This window comes from Pinus tabuliformis, chromosome 7 (genome assembly GCF_031772625.1).
Source record: "Pinus tabuliformis cultivar Carrire ecotype Pingquan chromosome 7, CPIR1, whole genome shotgun sequence".
Taxonomy (NCBI): Eukaryota; Viridiplantae; Streptophyta; class Pinopsida; order Pinales; family Pinaceae; genus Pinus; species Pinus tabuliformis.
The window spans coordinates 216,956,174-216,980,904 of record NC_142293.1 but is presented as its reverse complement, the minus strand read 5'-3'; the positions used below and the strand labels follow the sequence as shown (position 1 = coordinate 216,980,904).

Genomic DNA, 24,731 nt, shown 5'->3' with positions numbered 1-24,731 from the left:
TCAGTTGAACAAGTTCTAATTCTAAGTGTGAGTCATCTAGATGTTTTAATTTCTTTAATACACTACAAGGATTTGTAATGGAACTTTATGAAATCTCACCCCCTCACTTATAGATGCAACAATCAAGGAATAGAATTTATTATCATTATTCTCGAAGGTGGATAGCTCCTAAGCTAATGCGGGCTTGGTAGGCATGTTACAATCCTATCCTCATATATGCCTTTCCACAAAGTCACTAAAAACGAGAGTATGTATGAACGTTTTGGACCATTCTCCTTAGATCCCCTTGCTAGACAGCAGTACACTAAGATAGAGATGAGAGAGTGCATTAATTTCTAAAGAAAACCAGTAACAAAGAAAAGTAATATAGTTCAAACTCCCAAAGTTTATATGGTCAAATTAAGAACAAAATATCAAAATAACTTGTTGAATAATATGCGATATAATTTCACTTCGTGCTTATCTATTGACATACTTGAAATTTAGACATATTAAATAATTATAAATTTCAAAGTTGGTCCCAACACCAAAATAAGTAAATAAGTTCAACAGTTCATGGACTTTATTATGAGCCTATTCACAAGGCCATAGCTCACATCTCCTTCATTTTTCAATTGTGACTGCTTCAAATAGATGAGGTAAGCAACAATGTATAGGAGTACTCAAGTGCACTTAATGATTTGAATCAGAGAACTCCCCTATATAGAGTAACAAGAGCCTTCCAATAAAATTATGTCTGAAAGACTCACCTCCTTATCACATGGTGTTATGTGACTTAGCTTTTGAATGTTTGCAATTCTGGTGGTTAGATGATTAATGCTAATGTTTACCATTATGTAACATTAGCCTAGATCAATCTTAACTCTATATCTACCAAGCATCAAGAGGGATCAAATCTCTTTTCACTCTAAATGTGGTTTGCATCTGAAGAGATGTGATCCCTCTTGACACTTGGTAGATCCAAAGTTAAGATGGACCTAGGCTAGTTCAATTATTAATTATAATTAATTTTAGTTTTATGTAATATGACCAAGTCAAAATGTTTTAGTGCTAATTATAATTATTATTTATTTTTTTATTTTTTTATGTAATTTGACCAAGTCAAAATGTTAAACATGACATTACAACATCTCTACCATACTTGGATGGAGACTGTCTCTCGAAAAAACAATGGTGGTCACAACCACACTAGTGGAAACTTCAATTTCTTAGACCTTTGAGGCACAAAGGAGACATTGGCGATAGGAAAAACAATAAATGCATATTGTTAATGGAACCTCGCAAATCCAAGCATTGCCATAAAAGAAATTGTGGGAAACTTCTACAGTGACCTAGGCATTGAACCATTGAGATCATTGCATTGAGGATACCCACATATTGAGAGAGGACCGAGTGAATGAAGAGAAACATTAGAATACACGTCCAAGACACATGCAGATAGTGCTACCATAGAGGGTACACATTCGAGATAGACCCATTGGGAGAGTGAAAGAACAAAGGGAAATAGGGGCAAGTGTTACATCTCATGGAGAGAATGCATAGAAAAGAATCTAAAGTGCTTCACAAGTCACATAGATAATGATGTCATAGCTAACATGCCAACCGGAATGGAAGATTTCATGGGTAGATGGGCCTAAGATGTTTCTGAGCGGAAAGGTGTTGGGTTGGCTCTGATACCATGACAGGAGAAAAATGAGTAACTCCACACCTGCCATTTCTATTGATGTGGAACTAAATTTATACAAAGAGGTGACCCTTCGGAGTCATTGTCTAAGGGCCCCTTTACATTCTTCTAATTACATCAATAGATATATCTATTTTGGAATAATGCTTCCAAAATTCTAATTTTATTAATAATAATTATTAAGTGGATGGTATGGATTTAGCCTCCACGAAATATTCTAGAATATTCTTAGTAGTATTCACAAATGTTGATATATATCTCCAAAGTAGTTATATTAATTTTTTCCCTTTTAATTAAATTGTTTAATTAAAAAATTGTCTTATGAACAAGTCTCATATGAAATGAGTTATGGTTTTTTAGGTATGTGGTACTTATAAATCATGGTAATGGCCCATGATATTGTAACAAAGTATATTTACAAATTAAGAATCTCCATGGTAAAGTGGATGTGAATCTCCATTGTTAAGCATCTTCTTACGTGTTTTCTTAAATGTATACATATTTAAAAAATAAATTAGCTTTTTATAAATAATAATGATGATTAAAATAAAGTTATAATCATGAGATGTATCATGAAGAAAAAAAAATTATGGTTATCATGGATTGATGCCTATCAACATTTACCAACCATCTAATTTGTATGGTTATGCAAGTTTATTTATTTACAACTTTAGGACAAAAGCCCCGAAGGAAAAAAAGGACTATTGCATGTCATGTCTTGTCGATCTGTGTGATTGCACACATGTTAAGGTTAGATACATATCCAGAAGTGATCTTCTATCATTGACATAAACTACCCAATTTGAATCTATATAATCACATAGTTTAGGGTCTTTGTTTCTACTCTATGGATTGTCAAAGTCAAGTCTTCCTTTCACATATCTCAATACTCACTTTATTGCAGTCCAATGTCCAACTTTTGGCATTATCATGAATTTGGAAATGAAGCTCAATAGCGAAACTCAAATCGGGTCAAGTGGTTGTAAGATATATCAAGCTATCCATTGGTCACCTATATATCAACTTGTGAATTTCCTTAGAGTTAGTTTTGGCTAAAAGTTTGAACCCTTTATCCATAGTTGTAGACGATATTTTGTGACCCATCATTCTAAACATGTCAAGAAAACTCTTAATATATTTGTTTATGAGAAAAAAATTATTGCTTATTTGTCAAACTTCTACACCTAGACAGTATTGTATGAGGCCTAGATTAGCCATGTCAAAAGTGTCACTCATACTAGATTTTATATGTAGTATTGCATTTTCCTCACTACTAGTAATAATAATAGCATCTACATATATAACCAAAAGGGTGATAATATTACTAACTCTTTTGAAATACATGTTGGAATATAAAGGACTATGATGGAACCCCTATTCATCTAAGTCCCATGCCCGAGGTGCCTGCTTCATACCATATAAATCCTTCATCAGTCGACAAACGAGATGCTCCTTCCCTCAAACCTGAAACCCCTATGGTTGATACATATATACCTCTTATTAAAAATTTCCATTGAGAAAGGCACTCTTCACATCTATTTTCAACCAAATTGCAATGTCATGGCTAGAACAAGTCAAATGGTGCTCATCTTTGTTGTATGAGTAAAAGTCTCCTCATAGGTAATGCCTTTTCATTGAGAGAACCATTCTTACAACCGAATATGCTTTGTACTTGTCAATTGTATCATCTTCCTTGTAATTTCCCTTCAAACATCCATTTGCAACCAATAGGTTTCTTCCTTAGTGGAAGAGATGTGAGATCTCAAGTATAATTTCTCATCAAACTCTCATGTTTAGATGCCATTAAATATTCCCATTCGGGTCTTCCTTTCACCTCCACAAAGTGTTTTGGCTCATAAATTTCTTGTCTATTAGCCATCAAAGCATATTTAACCATATTTGGTTTATGTTTTCTCTTTCTCCTCAATGATATTCCCTCAATCCTTTCTCGTATTTGAACATCCCCAATAGTGTGGTGCCACCACTTAGGCCTTTTCTTAGTATCCTCCTCATCCAAGTCAATATTGCCACCATGGCTTGGGTTACCCATATGAATGCTAGTTGACTGTTGATTCGGAATATTTGGAGTAGAAATTACCGTTCTCGGAGGCTTGTGCTCAAAATATTCCCACCCTTCAAGTGGAGCTACCTAATCTTGATACATGAACCCTGTGCCACTTCTAGAAGCTTGGTAATTTTAAACTCAAAATAAGTTTGGAAAGGTCCAACAAAGAATTCCTCATCAACAACAACATCTCAGTTGAAGCTCACCTTATCAGTGTCAATATCAACCAACTTGTAAGCCTTATGAGTGTCTTTGTACCTTGTGATCATCAACTTATTTCTCTTTGGATCTAACTTGGTTCTCTTCTTAGCTAGAATCCAAGTGTACGTAGTTGAACCAAAGACTTAGATATCTAACTATTGTGTCTTCTATTTCACTGCCAACATAGGAGATATATTTAGCAAGTATATTGTTGTGAATACTACCTAAACCTAAACCTTATGTGGAACACACATATTATGAAACATACATATGGCCATATGATTTTGCAGTTATATCTTTCAAACATTGCATTTTGTTGTGAAGTGTAGAGTGCAGTGAACTACCTCTTGATTCCATGTTTAACACAAATGTTATTGAATTCTATGGAATAAAATTCTCCACCATTATCAGGCATAAGAAAGGTAATTTGGAAACTTGACTCTTTTTCTACTGAGACTTTGAACTTTGAAGTTCATTAAGCACTTGAGATTTCACTTTCAAAAAATACACCCACATTTTTTTTGTTGTAATCATCAACAAAAACAAGGAAAAACTTAGCATCGGTGATTGATGTTGTGTTCATTGGTCCAAAAATGTCTCCATGAACCAAGTGAAGGACTCTTTGGTCTTTCAAGCTTTTCCTTCATTAAATTGCACACAATGTCGCTTCCCTTCCTTGCAAGTTTTGTAAACTCCCCTATATTTGGCAGTGAATGTTTAAAAGTCCATCTGCCAATTTCTCTTGTGCCAACTAAGAGAGATAGGTCAAATTGAGGTGTCCATGACTCTTACGGCATAGTGTGTTGATATATGATGGACTCTCAGTTGTTATTGCATGCTCTATGACCTATCTAATATCCACTAATCTAAACAAATTATGGCCATGCACACCACGAGCAACAGTCTTCTTGGTCCCCCTTGTCAACCATGTAAGATTTTTTATTGATAAAGTTGACATCTTGATGGAGGCAATGTCTCATAATCTAACTAATTGAAAGTAGCTTAAGCTCGATACCTTGCACATAGTAGACACTAAGTAACATGAACATAGTCCCTGCAAAGGAAATATGGGCATTTCCTCTACCAACTATTGTACACTCTTCCCCATCGCTGAATATCACTAAATAATTGGATGAACAAGGCTTGTATTATGTCATGTTTGTTGGTGAAATGACATGATGCACTTGAATTATTGACCTTGTTGACAGTGTTGGATGTCGACAACAGGGAAGGGGGTCTCCCCAATGTGAAGTCCCAATTAGACCCCACATTGTTTGGAGTAGGAGCCCCAATCAAAAATACAAACGGTTGCCAAAATGATGATCTAAAAAATGTGTCTTGGATGCAATGAACACATAAGATGATATACACATAGATTTGGTGAAAAAAAGTTATTAAACTTTGTGAAATATCAATTGTAATGCATAAGAGGTTCTTTCACACAAAAGGGAAAAGAGTGAGCCTATTGAAGAAAAGTAATAGTACTATCATAAAAGAGACGTACGAGCATACGAGAGAATCGTTAATTAACTTGAAAAATAGTTCACTACTTGCATAGAATTGAGAATCCAAGTGTTGCTTAGGCTTGAGCAAGTTGTAAATCAAGTGAATTTCATGTGGTCAGTAAGGGGAAAGTTGTTTCCCACTAACATTGTTCAAAGTCATGTTCTTGGTGTCTAGACCCTACAATATCCACTTGATAACATATGCACATGGTAGTACTAGATATCTGTAGGAAACCTTGTAGAACCCTAATCATTGGATGTTTACATAAACTTTCCTATGCTCCATATGTTCTTTGGACTCTATTGACGTATATACATCTTTGATGGTGAGCCAACTGATAGTAGAATCCTTTTCAATATAGCATTGTGTATCTCACAAGATAGGAACCCCTGTCATGGTACTGTCAATGGCCTCTCTAGTCTCTGTGACCTCCTTTGATGTTTCTTTCTTGGGAGGCATGGTGCTACCTAATGATGAGAGATTGATGTGTTCCAGATCTCTAGTACCCGTTGCAAAAGATGCACTCATGGCAATGACAAGTTAGTTCAAGAAAGATCAATTCAACAATCAAATTTCAAGCAGAAAAACAATCACTAAGGGAAGGGATTGCACAATGTTGGGTTGAAGAGGGGAAAATTAAGCACTGGAAATACGCACTGCATAGTTGTGGAGGAAAAGTGCAGTTCAAGATTGCAAGGGAGTTGACTGAGCATTGGATCTACACAATGTGCAAGTTCTTCTAGGAGAGAGAGAGATTGGATTGCGGAGTGCGCAATTTAAATTGATAAGAAGGGGTCATTTTTTCTTTTGATTGCGCAATGTGCATCTGGGGAAGGCCAGTGACTGCGCAGTGCATAGTTGCAGCTGGCAAGGAAGGGATTTTACTGGAAGAGATTGCGCAATGTGTAGTTGTAGAGGCTAGCAAGGCTCAAGGATTGTGCAGTTTCTTAAGGGAGAAGGGCAGGCTCTGGATCTGCCACTGAAGATGGGAAGGGTGTAGATTGGCCAAAGGATCACTCAGATTAGTCACAAACATCGAGCAAACAAGATTGTGCAAATAGAAGAACATGCATGCATAAATATACCCAACAATAGTAATTGTCGATAGGCGAAAAGATAAGAAATGCAATGCGACATGTGTAAAGAAGCTCAACAGACTGAAACGACACTTGTACAAGTTAATAATAACATAAACGCCACTTGTTACAAGAAGAATCGGGCAAAATGACATTTGCAAACAGAAAAGTGACAAAAGGTGACGCTTGAGAAACTTACCTGGAAAAGCAACGCAAATTGAATCTAAATATCCTTGAACTCTTGAGGATGGCTAGAGCTCCAATGACGAGTGTGACAATGAGCTATATGAGTCGCTCTTATATAGATTAGTGCTCGCGAGATTAGGGTTAGGGTTTCTGACATGCATGCATAAAATCAAGGAGGGACTGATACTTGTCATCATATCAAAATTGGAAACATATGCCACATTGTTGGATAAGAATGTGCACCTCCTATTTTCTAGGAGTGTGCAGTTGACTAATCCGGGGACTACATAGTTCACTGGTTGAAGAGATACAATTCCCAGTGACAAGGGACTGTGTAGTCTTGTTGCACAGTGAATTGCGCAGTTTCATCAACTGCATGCCTGAAGGGTTGCACAGTTTAGTTTCATAAGGAGTTCTACATTTCCTTGTGATAGAGGAGTGCACAGTTCCTCAATACAAGGCATGCAACTGGTGTTTGATCAACGCAAGACTTAGCTTGTGTTTGAGAAGAGTTTGTTTGTCTTCAGAAGTTGTGCAATTGTTGTCGACAAGGCCTGATTTTCATCATGATGACACAGACATCACAAGCCTAACATGAAAGAATAATTCATTGCGACACTTAATAAACAATAAGAACACTTGAGGCTAGTTAGAATGACAATTCTTATGATTGAAGGTAGCTCCAAAATCAAAGAGTAGGAAAAATTTTGGAGGGGGTTTGTAGCAGCTACAACATAACCACACAAATGACGAGGGCCAATCTACTTGTGTTGTGGCCATGAACCCATAGAAGGCTAACTCCATCTCTTCTATCTGCTCTGCAACATGAACCTGGTGTTGAAGCTCCCCATTATTGCTCTTCTAGTCAGCGAACCTCTTTCTATAGTGCTTCCTCATATGGTTTTCCTTTCCACAATAATCTTCCCCTTGTTCAGTGCCATCTGCCATGGACAATACTTATGGCCTTAGTTACCTCAACGTATTTTCTATCCCAAATTTTCCATCTCGTTTAATCCTGAATTACTTTAAACAAAACTATGCCAAATGCTCAAATCACTAATAGTTAAAACCACCTCTTCGGGGAATTGGTTGATCCCGTCTACACACCTATGGAGCGACTTCACCAACGTTGTGTGACATGGGGGTCTCGGGTCATTACTACTCTTTTGGTGGAGACACATGGCGGGCATGATGGGACTTTCTTATCTCTCTCCAGAGAGGTTGATTGAGATTACGGTACAAGCTGAAATTGAGGCCCTTTTGGGCAAAACATCCTCTCAACTCTCTATTCTGACTATTCCTCTACGTGTCAAGGAGAACCATTCTTTGTCGAAGGGGGAAGATTCGTATCAGACCGTCAATTAGTCAAAGTACCACATTCTTGGAAAAACAAAAAGGCACTGAAAGCGGGGCAGCGGCTAACCAACCTGCCATAGGGCATTAAATGCCCGGGGAGATGTAAGCTGGATAGCCCGATAACACGCGAATTCCCATTTTTTATTTAATGTCCAATTTCCGAATTCGCGTGTTATCAGGCTATCCAGCGTGCATCTCCCCAGACATTTAATGCCCTATGACAGGCTGGTTAGCCGCTGCCCTGAAAGCGGTCTCAAGGGAGCAACCTCTTATTCTCGGGGCAGATTCCTTTTGGGAAAGTTTGGAGTGATTGAAGCAGAGGGCACTGTTGGGTCGGTGGCACCATCTGAGGATGACTTGCGAGCAGGTCAAGTCTTGGGTGGAAACACAATGGTTTCATGTCCTGAAATATCATCCGAAAGTAAGCAGTTTGTCTAACGGTGGATTTGCTTCCACTTCCTCCGCCCTGAAGACTCTGAACTCATTTTGGCGTCCCCCTAGGTCAAGGGTAGGGGGTTCCTTGTGCTGCAAAGATGGCAAGCCGGATTCGAACCGTTCAGGTAAATTTCACGTCGGAATCTAGTTTGTTCCAAATTGCCGGGATGCCACTTGAACTATGGAACGAGGCGACAATTGGTAATATAGCAAATCGTATAGGCAAATTTTACTTCTAGGATGGGGGGAGCTTCGAACAACTTGACAAGAGAATGGCATGGGTTCTGGTAGAAATGGATTTTGGTAAGGGATTGTTTGGCAGACTTGGAGATCAAATGGGGGACATATTATATCAGAATCATTATCGATTACTGGGGATACCCTTTCGGTGCCTACTATACCATCAGACGGGTCATTTAAAACATGTTTTCCCTCAGAGATTTACAATTGGAGGCATACGAAGCTGGAAGGACTCAGCGGAAAAGGGTGAGGTGGGATCCGGAGATTCAACGCTATATTTTTAGGCACGGTCTCGGGACATGAAATCGAGTAGTCCGTACTTTCAGAAAGACTCTGCACGAAATAATTTTCTATAATCTGAAATTACTTTCAATATGACGCATGACAGTTCAGAAAATTTGTGTTTGGGTGGGGATTTAGTCCATCTGGAACCGGGTTTGACTGATTATGGTCCTAAGGACGTTTTGTTCTAAATCTACCTTTCGATGGATCGATTGATCAGCCGAGGGAGTACAATTTTGAACCCAGACCATTACATTGTCACGTTTTAAGGAGGGTCTTGCGATTTCTGAGCTCGGACAGTTTTCAAATTGTCCTTACATCCCAATATCCTTTATAGTTGTCGTGGCATCTGTTGGGAACTTATCATAGAGTATGTTTCATTGATCTATATGCCCCATATGTTGGTAGGCGTACATTTTGGGAGAAATTTGGAACTTCTGGTATTTTGGGATTGAACTCAATTATTTTGTTTGGATATCTCAACTTGACAGTGGGGAGACACGAAATCTAGGGTTCAAAGGCCATAAAGGATCCATTATCTAAGTTTTTTTGGACATGATGGACTCTTTTGCAATGTGCGATATTGTCCCAGAGACCATTGTACCCACTTGGCGGAATGGTCGTACAGGGATGAAAGGCATTTTGAAGCGCCTGGATCACTTTCTCATCAGCCAGTCTTTGGTTGGGCTTTTGACGGGGGTAGCCTCTAAGGTCATTCCCTCCATTCTATCTGACCATCAATCGATTATTTTTTCATGGAAGGGATGGGATTTCAAGATGAATTACCCTTTCAAATTTAACTCTAGTGGCTCCATAATGCAGCTTTTGTTGAATTGGTTGCAAGTGTTGGGAATCACGATTGTCGTTAGACCAAAACCCACAGGTGTTAGACAACAATCGCGTCACCAGAGATAAGGATCCACGAGAGGCAGTTAGTTCATGTCGCGAAACACACAAGGAAAGTTGGTTTATCCAATGTCCAACAATCTCCCCCCCCCAACGCGAGCCGGGTGTGTATCGAACTCGTGACCTATGCTCTGATACCACTTTTTGGGAATCACGATTTACATTAGATCAAAACCCGCAGGTGTTAGTCAACGATCGCATCACTAGAGATAAGGATCCATGAGAGGTGGTTAGTCCATGTCGTGAAACACACGGGGAACGTTGGTTTATCCAATGTCCAACAACAGGCGTATAGAGACGACTTGTCATCCCTACCCTGTGCGGCTAGCTGGGGAATATATGTGGTAAATTGTGGTCCCTCAAGAAGGAAGCCAAAATATGGATAAAGAGGAAAAAAGGAGAAGATATTAAGTTAGTTATAGATATTGACATAGCTCTAAGGTACTATAACGATCTTGTGGACCCATTATTTTTCTCAGGACACTACAAGGAGAAAATCATAGAACTGGAAGGGGAGAAGAATAGGATTCTGCTTGCACAGGAATCTGAATGGCAATTGAAAAGTTGCACACTATGGGTGGCAGGCGAGGACAAAAATACCAAATTTTTTCATGCATGTGCCAACCATAGGAAACAAATAAATTCTATAAGAGGCATCAGGGGTGCAGATGGACAACTTTTACTAGATCAACAAGGTATAGAACAAGAAGAACTTATACATTTCATAAGTCAATACGAAGCAAAGGAACAAAACTATGCCTCTCATGTTTAATCAGGAGGAAAATGAGTTCCTCAGTAGGCTGATCCAGAAAGGAGATTATTGAAGTATTGAAGTCTAGTGTGAAAGAGAAAAGCCCTGGGTCAAACGGTTGGGGGGTGGAACTGTTTCTCCACTTCCAAGAACTAATGTTACCAGATATTCTTGTGGCTACAAAAGAATCAAGAACCATTGGTCACATAAATGGGGCTATGAATGCTTCGTTCATAGCATTAATCCCAAAGAAGGAGCATCCGAAATTTTTATCAGACTATAGGCCCATATCTCTTTGCAATTCTATTTACAAAATAATTTCTATGTTGATTGCCATGAGGATCAAGAAGACACTATCCACCTTCATCCCCCTTAAAAAAATTAGGCTTTTGGATGGTAGACAAATTCAAGATGCCATTGGCATAGCACAGGAGTGCTTGCATTCCATGAAGGTAAAAAAAAAGAAGGCAAGTTGACTCAAGGTGGACTTGATCAAATCATGTGATTCCATTGACTAGAATTTTATGAGAATGGTTTTAAATAAGGTGTGCATATCTTCATCAAACATTAGTTGGATCATGGTTTGTTTACAATCTACGAATTTCACAATAATTATCAATGGATTACCGACTAGTTTCTTTAGGGCTCACAGGGGACTCTGACAAGGGTGTGTTTTATCGCCACTACTTTTCATTCTGGTTATGGACTGCCTTAGCCACAAGCTAGGAGAGGCAAGGGACAACGATAGAATCAAAGGAGTGAAAGTCTCTAGGAACATGCATGTTACACATCTGAATTTTGTAGACAACCTTCTATTTGGTGGTATGAACAATCATGACAAATGGGGGTCAATACTACAAATCATCAAGACATTTAGCGAAGCATCTGGCCTATATATGAGAAAAAATAAATCAGTGTTGATCATTTATGATAAGGAGGATCCTCGGTGCAGGGAGATATGTAACCTATTTGGGGTCACTGCAGTACATTTAGAAGAGGGGATCAAATATTTGGGATTTTGTCTTAAGGCAAATAAATATAGCAACAAAGACTGGGAATGGTTGATCGACAAATATAACATGAAATACTCTGGTGGGCACACAAGTGGTTAGCAATTGGTGGAAGAATGGCTTTAGTCAGATCTGTCCTACAAAACATTTCGGTATTATGGATGCATTTATTTATGCTGCCTATGGAGATTTGTCACAAGATAGTTGATATTATGGCTAGATTCATTCGGGCATGGACCCGATATGAAGGGGAAGATACGTCTGGTAAGATGGAAAGCCATAGCAAGGCCGATTGAAGTGGGGGGATGGGGTATACTGGACACTCTCAATTTTAACAGAGCCTTGATCATCAAAAACTTGTGGAGGGTGTCAACAAAGAATGGAATTTGGGGACACATCATCAGAGACAAGTATATGAATGGTCAATCTTTCACGATCTGGACCAGGAAGGGGCCAAGGAGGACCTCAGATTCCTCGTATATTTGGAGAAGTATGACAAAAAAATGTCACTGGATGATGGGGTTTCTGCGATGGGAACTTGAGGATGGTAGAAAGGTGGAGGTGGGACTGGATGCATTGAAGGGCTTATATGGTAACCACTCCATTTCAGATGGTATTTTTAACACCCTTCTTGACAAGGTCATTATAAAATTTGCACATATCAATTGCAGAAACAACCATTTCATCTCACAACAATCATGGTTGAGGTCTATTGACCTTGGACTACATGGCAACTTGGCCATCGAGTGGGAAGATTATCTTACAAAACTGTACGATGCATGTGTTTACATTGGTGAAGGCAAAGACAGTTTTCAGTGGGAAGGTACAACAAGTAAAGGAGAGTCGAGGGTCAAGGATATTTACAATAGTCTCCATTTAGTTGAGAGAGAATTCGAGTATAAAACATGGTACAAAGTTGCGTGGGGTTGGGGGATTCTTGAATAAAACTCCTTTGTTTTGGTTGGTTGGTCATTCATAATAGAGTGCTAATGTGGGATAATTTGCAAGGCAGGGGATTTCAAGGCCTTAGCATTTGTCCCATGTGCATGAATCAAAATGAGGAGATTGACCATCTATTAATAGGTTGTACATTTTCCAAGGAGGTGTGGGCAGGGGTAATGTATTTACTACATCTAGAACATTTGAGACCACAACATTCTTTGAGTACATGCTTCTATACATGGTTCAAGAACAGAATTGAGCATTGTGGATTACCCTTTTATGTCATATGGACCATTTGGCGCAGCTTGAATGCTTGGATATTTGATCACAAAAGGCCAGTGATCCGGGAGGTGGTCTTGAAAACCATTTCATAATTTGCAGAGATTGGACCCAAGAAGGTTGTGCGCAGTAAGAGGAAGGTTAAAATTAAGGACATAAAGGGGATATATCCTAGAGGATTTTTTGATGGGGCATGCCAACAAAGAAGATGTGGATGTGGTGTTGTCATTACACTGGAGCCGAGGTGATTCTACCACTTATGGTGGAAGGAAGGACAGGGAACAAACAGTAGAGTTGAATTCATAGCACTCTGGGGTATCCTCACATGCGCCAAATGGTTGAGAATGGAACAAATTTTCGTACATGGAGATGTTAAGAGCATCATAGATTGGGTCAAGGATTACACTCTATTCAGCTCCCACATACTATCCAACTGGATGAGGCGCATTAGAATTATGGCAAACAATTTTCAGAGCATTACTTTCTCGCACATATACAGAGAAGAGAACCAAGTAGCAGACCTTCTTTCTAAGAGGGGTATCGACTCAGAGCCAAGTAAGTTTCATTTCGATGCATATGTACAAGGCACACTAATGAATGTTGGAACTATCAACTCCATATAGGGAACCCTTTCCCTATTTTTTGATTACGATATGGTATTTCTACATATGTTGGTACCAACAACTTTTGTTGGCTTTACATGATCTTGTAGAATTAAAAGTGATTTACAATCTTTTTGTTTCTAAAATTAGGTAGAATATAGTAGAAAGATACTCGTTGTTTAAGTCAGGGAAATCCAAAAAATTGAAGACTATATATGGAAAATCTCAATGTACTCTCGTTTTTTTTACCACTATAGTAAAGTAGAATATAGTAGAAAGATACTTATGGTTATAGATAGAAAAATCCATAAAACTTTGAATAGAAAATCTCAGTGAATATACTCTCTTTTTTATTAATAAAAAGAAAGCGTTTTTTTGGATCGACAAAAAAATCCAAAAAACCCCACTTCTTCAAACATATCTATATTAAGACATAATATAGATATCCAAAATCTTGCATGATATGTATTCCATATCACAATCTGAATAAAAAAATTAATAAAGGCAATGATATAATTTAATTCTCTTTTTAATGAAGATGGTTCATTTTTTAACAAAAAATTGAAAGCTTATTTACCCAATTCAACATCTTCTTACAACGAATCTGCCATGTGATTGTCTATATGTTCAGTTATTTATTTTCACATTACTCAGAAACTGCCCCAATTTGTCATTTATCAGGGTTAAAGTTCAACCTTAAATCTCTGCAATCAATATCAATAATATTGATAAACTGTTATTCAGTAATCTGTAAACCATAACTATGTTACTTAGTAATATGTAATCAGTAACTGTATTATGAAGCATCATTGTTCCACTGCTTGATCTATAGCAGTTTGTCCGCGACATTTTGCGCCTTCTGAAAGAGCTCCACAGTCCACTGACTCCTTTTCCATGGCCTTAGAAGAGCCCATTGCTCTATTGCTTCTGCTATTACCTAACCCTAACCCTTGAGCCCAGAGAGTGCCAAAACACAGTGATTTATGATGCTATCGCTTGCTGACTTGTCATTTTGAAGCAAGTTCTTCAGAGAAGCGAAATTGTCCACAATGTGTACTTGCATTGATAAACCCACCAACATCATATGCATTAGCAGCAGAAACAATCTCAATCCCTGCAGATTGACAGGAAGCGAGTGCAGTTGAAGGGGCAGCAGGGGATCCAATTCAACTCGATCCAAGTGAGGCAAAGACATTTTCTTCTTGGACTTGCAAGGAAATTTCAACAATTTTCAATGGAAAAAATAAATAAAAGAGAAGACGAAACATTAGGCTGGAATCAAATCAAATAAAGGCACGCATACGCCCTATCGGTTGAGTAGAGCCAAAAAGGACAGAGAAGAGGCGCCGAACGAGAAGATGATGAGGCGGCCTTCAAATCATTTAAATTTCTTCTGCATAATTTGGTAATTCGCCTTACAAATCCCAAACAATACCTTTGCAACTTTTACCTCTTGCTCTGCAATTGATGCGGACACCTGCACGGTTAGGATGAATCTACTCATAAACCAAACAGAATGCCGGTGGTAATCCATAAATTTTGTGAGTTCTAACCTCCAAAAAAACTCGAAATCCCATCTCAAACAAAGCAAGTGGACTCACAGACAAAAGAAACATACAATTTTTGTAGTTAGTTTAGACGCCGATGGGAGGGTGAAATGCTTCGAATCTTTTCCACTGCAAGGAGATGACGCCTTCGCTACAGAAAAGAAATCTCTAGCTGTGGCTGCAACTTCCGTAATGGACGGGGCTCATGATGTCACCTCATAAGCTTTCTTCAAGAATGTTGAACAATGATACACCAAGAAAACCCTACCTTAGCATCTACCTTTACATCATCGTGCAGATATATGGGGTTTGGATGGTTTCTTTTCTCTAAAATTAGAATACGCTCAATTCAAGACTCTGTACATGAACAGGGGTGGTGGCGCAGTTGGTTAGGGCGTAGGTCTCATAGCTTATCTGAGAAATCCTGAGGTCGAGAGTTCGAGCCTCTCTCACCCCATTTTTTCAGAACGCTCTCTCAACCCAGTTGCCTTTTTGCCTATTGTTCGGAGTATTGAGCTCCATTAAATTTTCTTTGTCACTCGTAAAATTTCTGAATGCAGTGATCTATGTACGCCAAACAGTTTGTGTGGCGCATTCTCTGAAAAAAGTTAATCAACCAGCGGTGTTACCCCTCGGATTTATGTGCTGTGCTAGGCCAGGCAGTAACTCCACAAAACAAAAACTGATTTGTATATTCATTCAATGAGGTAGGTCTGCTATATACATGAGGGAGAGACTATTCAGTTCATCTCCCGATAACTGTTAACATTTCACATTTATTTATTTACATATATTTACCCAATCACAAGGATTAGGTGTCAACATTTCCCCCCTTAATCTGAAGGGATGTTGGTGAGTCCAAGCATCGTTTTGAATCATTCAAGCTTTTCTCTTCCAAGTGCTTTAGTGAAGATGTCTGCAATTTGCTCATTTGTGGAACAATGATGGAGATGGATTGTTTTGGCCTCAACATGATGTCGAATCAGATGATATTTAGTATTGGTGTGCTTTGTTCGATCATGGAACTTTGGGTTCTTGGCCAACTTTATTGCAGAGGTGTTGTCAATCATGAGTGGAGTTGATTGTACTTGTTTTACCTGCAAATCTTCAAGAATTTTCCTGAGCCACACAATTTCTTTTGTTGCTTCAGCTGTTGCCACGTATTCTACTTTTGTTGTGGAATCTGCTGGGACTGATTGTTTGTGTGATCTCTAGGAGACAGCTCCTGATCCAAGACTCATAGCATATCCTGAAGTAGATACCCCAGTTTCTTTGTCTCCATCGAACTCTGAATCAGAGTATCCGATCAAGCTGAAGTCATCCACTTGTGTGTACTTGATTCCAAAGTCTTGAGTTCCCTTCAAGTACTTTAGAACTCTTTTTGCAGCAGACCAATGTCCCTCACAAGGCTTTTGCATAAACCTGGAGATGATTCAGACAGCAAATGAAATGTCTGGTCTGGTAGTAGTTAGGTAGTTGAGACTTCCTACAAGCTGTCTATACTTTGTTGCATCCTCAAATTCCTTTCCTTCAATAGATGTGAGCTTTAAGTTTTGTTCCATTGGAGTAGTAAGAGGATTGCACTCTGTCATGCCAAACCTGTTCAACAAATCTCCAATGTATTTCTTTTGAGAAAGAAATATGGACTTTGGATGTTGGGTTACTTCAATGCCAAGATAGTAATGAACATAGCCCAAATCAGTCATTTCAAAACTTTTCCCCAATTCCTTCTTTATGGATGCATTGTAGCTTTCATTATTCCCTGTCATTAAAAGATCATCTACATATACCACAAGATATACAACTGTTTTTCCAACTTTCTTGACAAATAAAGTTGCATCATCAAGATCAAAATGTTTGAAATTGAGTTTCAGAAGATGCTCAGTTAGTTTTCATACCAAGCTCACGATGCTTGTTTGAGGCCATACAAGGACTTCACAAGTTTGCATACTTTATGTTCATGTCCTTTTACAGCAAAACCTTCAGGCTGGGACACAAAAACATTCTCTTTTAGATCTCCATTCAAGAAAGCAGTTTTTACATCCATTTGATGGACTTTCCAACCGTTCTGAGCTGCTAGTGCAAAGAGTGTCCGAATGGTAGCCCATTTGCAGCCAATTGATTTGGTTCCAAATGGAGGATCAACCAGCTTCCAAGTGTCGTTCTTTATGAGGGCATCATACTCATTTTGCATTGCTTCTTTCCATTCATCATGAGAAGCAACTTCTTTGAAGGAAGTTGGTTCAAAATCTGTAGACAATTTCAATTCACAATCATAAGAAACATCCATATCAACAGGTGAATTAGAGTCATCTACATCACCTCCATTTTGCCGGTTTTAATTTCTGGTTCCTGTCTTTCCAACTTCATCAGGATGAACACTTTCAAGTGTCTTTGTCAACCACTTTGGGGGACCTTTCTGAGATGGTCCAAGCTGCTCCATTGATTGAGTTGGGACTAAATCAAGATTGAGTCTCCCAATTCTATCAATTACATCACTTAAAGCATCATCCGTTGTTGGAGTTTCATGTGAGGGAGAGTGTTCTTCAGAAGAAGATTCCACATGTTGATCTAGTATAGGAATCCCCCCTTCAAGATGTGGAATCTGATTATCAAATTCTTGAAATGATTTTGCTTTTGTGAATCTATCCAAGCGATCAAGTTGTCGCTCAACAACATTGTCAGTTTTGGATGATTCAAGAAAAATTACATCTCTAGATACAACAAACTTCTTATTTACTTCATCATAGAGGTGGTATGCTTTGGAGGTGTTTGAGTACCCCAGGAAGATACATTTACGACTTCTAGCACCAAGTTTGTTTCTATGTACCTTTGGTATCAAAGCATAACAGGTGGAACCAAAGACCCTGAGATGCTTTACCGAAGGAACATGTCCATACCACATTTCATAAGGAGTCTTGTTTTTAATAGCATTAGATGGACATCTATTATTTATATATGCAGCACATAGAACAACATCAGCCCAAAACATTATCTTTACATTCTTGAAAAAGAGCATGGATCGTACCATATTTAAGATTGTCCTATTCATTCTTTCAGCTACACCATTCTGTTGGGGATTATAAGGCATAGTTGTTTGATGTTTGATCCCATGTTGGCGAAGATAGTTTTCAAATTCATTTGATGTGTATTCTTTTCCATTATCAGTGCGAATAGACCCAATATGAGATTGTGCATCATTTTCAATCCAATTATGAAAATTCTTGAATGTTTGAAAAGCATCAGATTTGTTCTTCAATAAATAAGCCCAACACATTCTAGTGTAGTCATCAATAAACGTCATGATATATTTATTTCCATTTGCAGAAGGAACAGGCATTGGACCACATAAATCTGAATGAATGAGTTCAAGTTTCCTATGTGCTCTTGAATGTGAATCATGAAAATACTGTTTGCTATGCTTTCCTAGAATGCAAGCATCACATTGCTTAAGTTTTCTAGGAATTGTAGGCAAACCAGCAACACCATTTTTCTTCAATAAGCGGAGACTGTCATAGTTCAAATGTCCAAATCTAGCATGCCATAATAAACTTTATGGAAGTGTACCTTCTTCATGATGAGAATTGTATGAGAAATGTTGTGCATGAGCAGATGTTCCTTGCAGTTTGAGAAGCCTTTCTTCTTCTATTCCCCTCATGACAAGTGAGTGGTCAGATGCTTTTCTTACCTCAAGCTTGCCATCAAACATATGAATGGAGTGACCTTGCTGGCGGATGTGGACCAAGGACAACAAGTTTCTCTTGAGCTATGGGAGATATAGAACATGATCCAGAAGAAAGTCTGGAAGACCAGGCAGTTTAAGCTGATTGTGCCAAGCCCTAATGGCTTGATTTTTGATTGATCTGCAAAGTATATTGCTCCATCAACATTGTCAGTAAAATCTTCAAAAAAAAAAAAATCTATGAGTCATGTGACAGGTTGCTCCTGAATCAAGCAACCAATCATTTTTCCAAGAAGCAAGTGAAGCATTAAACAAATCTTCATTTATTCCAATGTTACATTGTGCGTCAACATAGTGAGCGGATTCAGGTGCTTTACCTTTATCTGTATCATCAGTTTTACCTTTCTGTTGATTTCTTTTTTGCTCAATTTTGTCCCATGGTAGCTTACATGTAGAGGCATCATGTGATCCATTTCTTTTGCAGCGAATGCAGTGCAAATATGCCTTTTCTCCTTGAGAATGTCTGCCCCCCCTACCTCTGAAATATCTTCCTCTTCCTCTTCGTCCACCTCTTCCTCTTGTAGAATCTTGAGCAGGATGCTTTTCTTTACGAGCAAGGCACACAGTCTCTTCAGAAGATTCAGGGGCTGTCTTCTTTCCAAAATCTTTCTCTCTTTCAGCAAACTTTTTCACAAGAGAGTCAAAGGTCATATCTTTGAGATTTCCATTTGCTTGCAATGACTCAAGATAATTGGAGTAAGTAGGATAAAGTGCCTTGAGAAAAGCAATAAGAGGAATATCCAGCTCAACCTTAGTGGAATTGATATCATGCATTATAGACTTTACTTCAGATGCAAGAGCAAGAGGATCATTATTTTGCAGTTCAAGAGTGAAGAGTTTAATCATGAGTTGAACAACTTCAAGTGCAGAATGTGAGTCATAGAGTTCTTTCAGCTTTTGTAAGGCTTCAAAGGCAATTGAATATGACGAAATATGGCGACTCACCTCTTTATTTACAGATGCTGCAATTAATGCATAAGCTTTGTTGTTCTTGTTTTCCCAAATGACGAGCTCTTTGTCTGAGGTAGGTTGTACTGGGTCATTGTCTCCTTCTCCGACACACACTCCTTTCCACAACTCATTGAAAATGAGGGTGTGTTTTATCATCCGGGACCATTCAGGATAGTTCTCCTTGCCAGTGAGAACTATTCCCACCATGGATATGATTGAATGCATTCTGTAAAAAAAATACTTCTGCTGATAGAATAATACTTCTGATGGCAAAAAAAAATGTGCTTTTGTGGAGAAAAAAAACTTCTACTGCTAAAAAAATGATTCTGATATGAAAGTGTATTCAAAACCATCCAAAATCTGAGCAGGAATAGAATTCTGCTATGCCATTCATATATCATTGACCATTGAAAGGAACTTTGATAGCCATGCTACCACTGTCATAAAAATCTTCACCGCATATAACTTTTTAATCCATTATATGCCATGTCCATCATATAAATGGCAATGTGGAAAAAAAACTAACACACATTTGAAGTGATATACGGTCATAGTTTAAAATTTTAACACCAAAAAAGGAACGCCCAACGAATATGGGGTTTATCCATAGGAAAAATATCATAGCCAAACAATAACCATCAGCTCGAAATGACATGAAAGACTCCTCTCGAGCCCTCTGACTTGTATAAAGTCAGAAATCCTTCACAGTTGGATTCATTCATTACCATTTCTATTATATGCTCGGCCTCAGAATTGGATGGAAATGAGCTTGTTGGAACTCACGCACAATAGCTTCACCCTAAGCTACGTCCCGAGTTCGAATGGTCCGCAGCCCTTCACGGTGTGCCGCGGTTCTTTTTCCGATGACAATGAAGAGAGCGAGGTGTATTATTCATGCTCGCCAGTAGGTATGTAAAAATCTTGCAATATTTAAATACACAGACAAAAGAGAGGCCGAGGAGTATTATTGACCGGAGGGGGGCAATTCACCGCGGCTTGGAGCACCATTCAACATGATGGTTTCATTTCCAGTTCTGCTCTCAGTGTTACCACACCACGCTGAGATATCTCGCTTGCTATGATTTCAAAATAAAACAATCCTAGATCTCAATGGCGGGACAGGAGGAGCGAATTCAATGAGAGAAAACCTGATGACCAGACAGCCAAGGGGAAAACAATGAGTCACGGAATCAGATTTTTTTTTTTTTTGTCAAGGCAATGCTCCATAATCGGCTTGCCCAGGGCTCTGGATACCCGATTCAAAAGCCACGATATTTCTGCCAGAATTCGAAGTCAGATCTCCCAGGAATACTGTAGAACGCCCATGTTTGCCTTCATCCCCAGAGAAGCCGCAGCCAGCAGGAGTTCTTCCAATGGAAGCCGCAACAACAGTTTCAAGGGAATATGGCAGACAGAATTCAAATGTAACTGATAGACAACGTTCAGAGAATATGAAACGTTTATGGAGTCTAAGCGTATTCAGATGAACAAGGCGCAGGACTTATAAATAGAATATGTCAGGGCAGCGCAAACGTTCCCATACCATGTCAGCTGAATGTCAGACAGAGAGTGCAGGTAGAGAGAGTGTAGGTATGGTAGACAGAACGCAGGTAATCAGTCACAGAATTATATGGAGAGCAGAGGAGCAGACCAGGAGTTACAAAGACATAAAGGCTAAACAGGGAGTTGGCTTTGATACCATGTCAGGCCAGGCAGTAACTCCACAAAACAAAAACTGATTTGTATATTCATTCAATCAGGTAGGTCTGCTATATACATGAGGGAGAGACTATTCAGTTCATCTCCCGCTGACTGTTCACATTTCACATTTATTTATTTACAGATATTTACCCAATCACAAGGATTAGGTGTCAACATGCTGATTATGCTCCCAAAGCAGCGTCACAAACATTCACTCAATCTTGGAAACTTTCGAACATAGTGAAGAGTTCTACCTCCTTCAGCAGTAGGAATCGAACCCGCACGAGGAAGCGCATTTAAAACCATTAAAACGTAAATGAAAAATTTTATATATCGTGTATTCGACAGCAGGGTTCGAACCTGCGCGGGCGTAAGCCCAACAGATTCCAAGTCCGTCTCCTTAACCACTGTGACATATCGATATTAACAGTTAAACCTTTGTACGGAATCATTTCAAGAGTAAGCTGAAATCTATTTCTTTTTGCTGATCATATGACATGCCTTTGTTCACTTTATTTCAGTTTTATAAATTTGAATTATTTTTCCCTTATTCATATTATTTACCCTTTTTAATAAAAAAATTCTCAATATAAAATAAAATAAATCTAAATATCTTTTGAGACACATATCATTTATATTTCTATAAATTAATATATAACAACAACAAAAAAAAGTTTTAAATAAGGTTGTTTTCTTAAGAAAAAAGTCATTGCAGTAATATATGGTTTGATAGGCATGGTATTTAGATGATATTTGATTAATAATATTGAGTATATAGTTGTAATGCAAGTATGTATATAATTTAGGGTGTTTTTAATTAAAAAAATATATATTTGAAATAGTAAATCATTTCATAATATGTGATGATTAGGAGACTAAGCAAGGTTAGCATGTTCTCACCTCATAACGTGTTATGCCTGATTAACATGTTTGGTGTTTTGTTTTGAGGAGTTATCATAATGATACGTTTCTTCAACTGAATCTTTTCAGTGAGGATTTATATATGGGATTGGATTATTGCAAATGCTAACTTCATTCTTAGATGGTTTGCAATTAAGTATGTAATGTTGAAGGTTTCTTTGAGGCAATGGAGTAATTTAATGGACATCATGACAATGCAACAATATGATTATGCATCTGATATAGTTTTGAATTGTGTATATTTCCTCCATCTAAAGTGATTGGTGAGCATACTTTGTGCTTTACATCTGGTCTAGTCAACTTTTATTAGCATTAGAGAAATTATGAAGTCTAAAATGGGCCTCAAAACAAAAATGTACTACAAAAATCAACTTTATAAGAACCAATAGGATTCAAGATGATGATATCAACCATGGGGGATGGTTCAGAACTTTTGTAGTTTAAAAAAAAAAAAAACTAATTTTTCACCTCGTATTTTAAACTTATCTCCTTATGGTTTTACTCAAATTTTGATGAGGAGCATTTGTTGGATGCAAAATTTAATTCCTCATCCAAGGAGTACCCATGTTGCATACTTTTGATGGACTCTGCTACATAAAAAAAATGAGAAATACATGAAGAACGTGATTGCAATCATGTTTTTTCATATATTTTTCGTGTAGCAGAGTCTATCAAAAATATGCAACATGCATACTCTTTGGATGAGGAATTAAATTCTACATCCAACGAGTGCTCTTGCTCAAAATTTGAGTAAAATCGTAGGGAGATAAGTTGAAAAAATAGTTTTCTCTTTTTTCCCCCTAAAATTTGATGTTGTAATCTAACTTTTTTTTTTTTTTTTTTCACTATTATTTTATAATATTCCTTAGGAAGTCCATTTTAGACCTCAAAATTTCTCTAATGGAATCTTTTTTTTGTCGAATTTTCGTCTCCACCCCCATTGTAGTTGAGGTTATCCAAGGATAGTAGGCTAGTTTCATGGGCTTTTTGGTTGGTTATCATGGTGCACTAGAAAAATCGTTGCCACAAAGGTAGAGATGACAGAGGTAGAGGGGGTTGTGGTATAGAAGGTGGTTCACGAGCTCGAATGTGGGTTGTGGAATCAACGTATGCTTTTAACGAGCAAACCCCAAACGAAATTAAAAAATAGTTGAAGGACGTGGAAGAGGATGTTGCGATGGAGTGGGCATACATGTCAGAGTTTGAGGTAACAATGTACCTAATAGCTTGCATTCCTAATAGGTAATACATGCAGACAACTGAGCCAATACCTACACAAAACGTAACTCTATTAGAGAATGAAGACACTCTTAAGAAAATTCTTGTTTGTAGAATTTTCTTGTAGATTCAAACTGCAAATTGTAATAAGCTAAAACATTTGACTTGAATCTACTCTACTCATCAGCGGAAAAAATAAATGATCGATGAAATCACAAAGCATAAAAGAGAGAATTCAATCACACATAACACAATAATTTTCTATGGAAAACCACAACTAAAAACCCCTGCTATCTGTATATTGCGTTAATCAGAAAATATGAGAATATTACAATGATTTTTCCAAGTCTGAGCAACCTCTGCACTATCTCTATCTATCTCACTGCTTCCTAGACAAGTTCAAGCTACTACTTAGCCAATTCTATTGTCTGCCAAAATCCTATTTCTTTGCGTAGTTTCCTAGGGAATTAGCCCATATTTAATTGGGAAATTCCACAAATATGAATTGTGCAATCCTCATAGGCCTTCCTCTGATTGCATGCACCACCTGTACAATTCATATGATTATACAACTGATAGTACATTGTCCCTGAACTCCAATCTCAACTGGGTCTTTCTCTGATCTAACATGCATGAGTTAATTATGAGTGAATCTTCAGTTTACTAGTTGATCAATGTTGGTTACACCCCACTACTGCAGGTTACACCTCACTACTGGATCTCCCACTAATTCCTCCATTAGTTGGAACTAGTTTAACTGAATTTAACTTAGTTAAACTGAATTAAATAATTACAACTCAAAATAAACTCAACCAGAGCTCCTAAAACATAGGAGACACTCTACATAGCTCAAGTTAGACCCTCAACTCGAATTCACTGAGCCAACTAAGTCGAATTAACTTACTTAACTATTACAAGTTCTCATGAGATGTGGAATTACAATTTAATTTCTAATTTAATTCAAGGACAAAATTAAATTAGGATTTTCTTGTTGCATTTTCAACACACCCTCTCAACAAGAAAGGGATTATCTGCTACCCCGATCTTGCCTATATGAAACTCGAATTTGCAGCTTGAAAATGCCTTTGTCAAAATATCCACATCCTCCTCCTCTGTACGAATGTACTCCA

General features: G+C 38.0%; 1 non-coding gene across 1 annotated transcript; it reads left to right on the top strand.

Annotated features, from left to right (window-relative positions):
• The first annotated feature begins 15,438 nt into the window (after positions 1–15,438).
• Positions 15,439–15,525, top strand: TRNAM-CAU (transfer RNA methionine (anticodon CAU)). The gene is given in 2 exon segments: positions 15,439–15,476; positions 15,490–15,525. It is a non-coding gene; the product is annotated as a tRNA-Met (tRNA).
• The last annotated feature ends 9,206 nt before the right edge of the window (positions 15,526–24,731 follow it).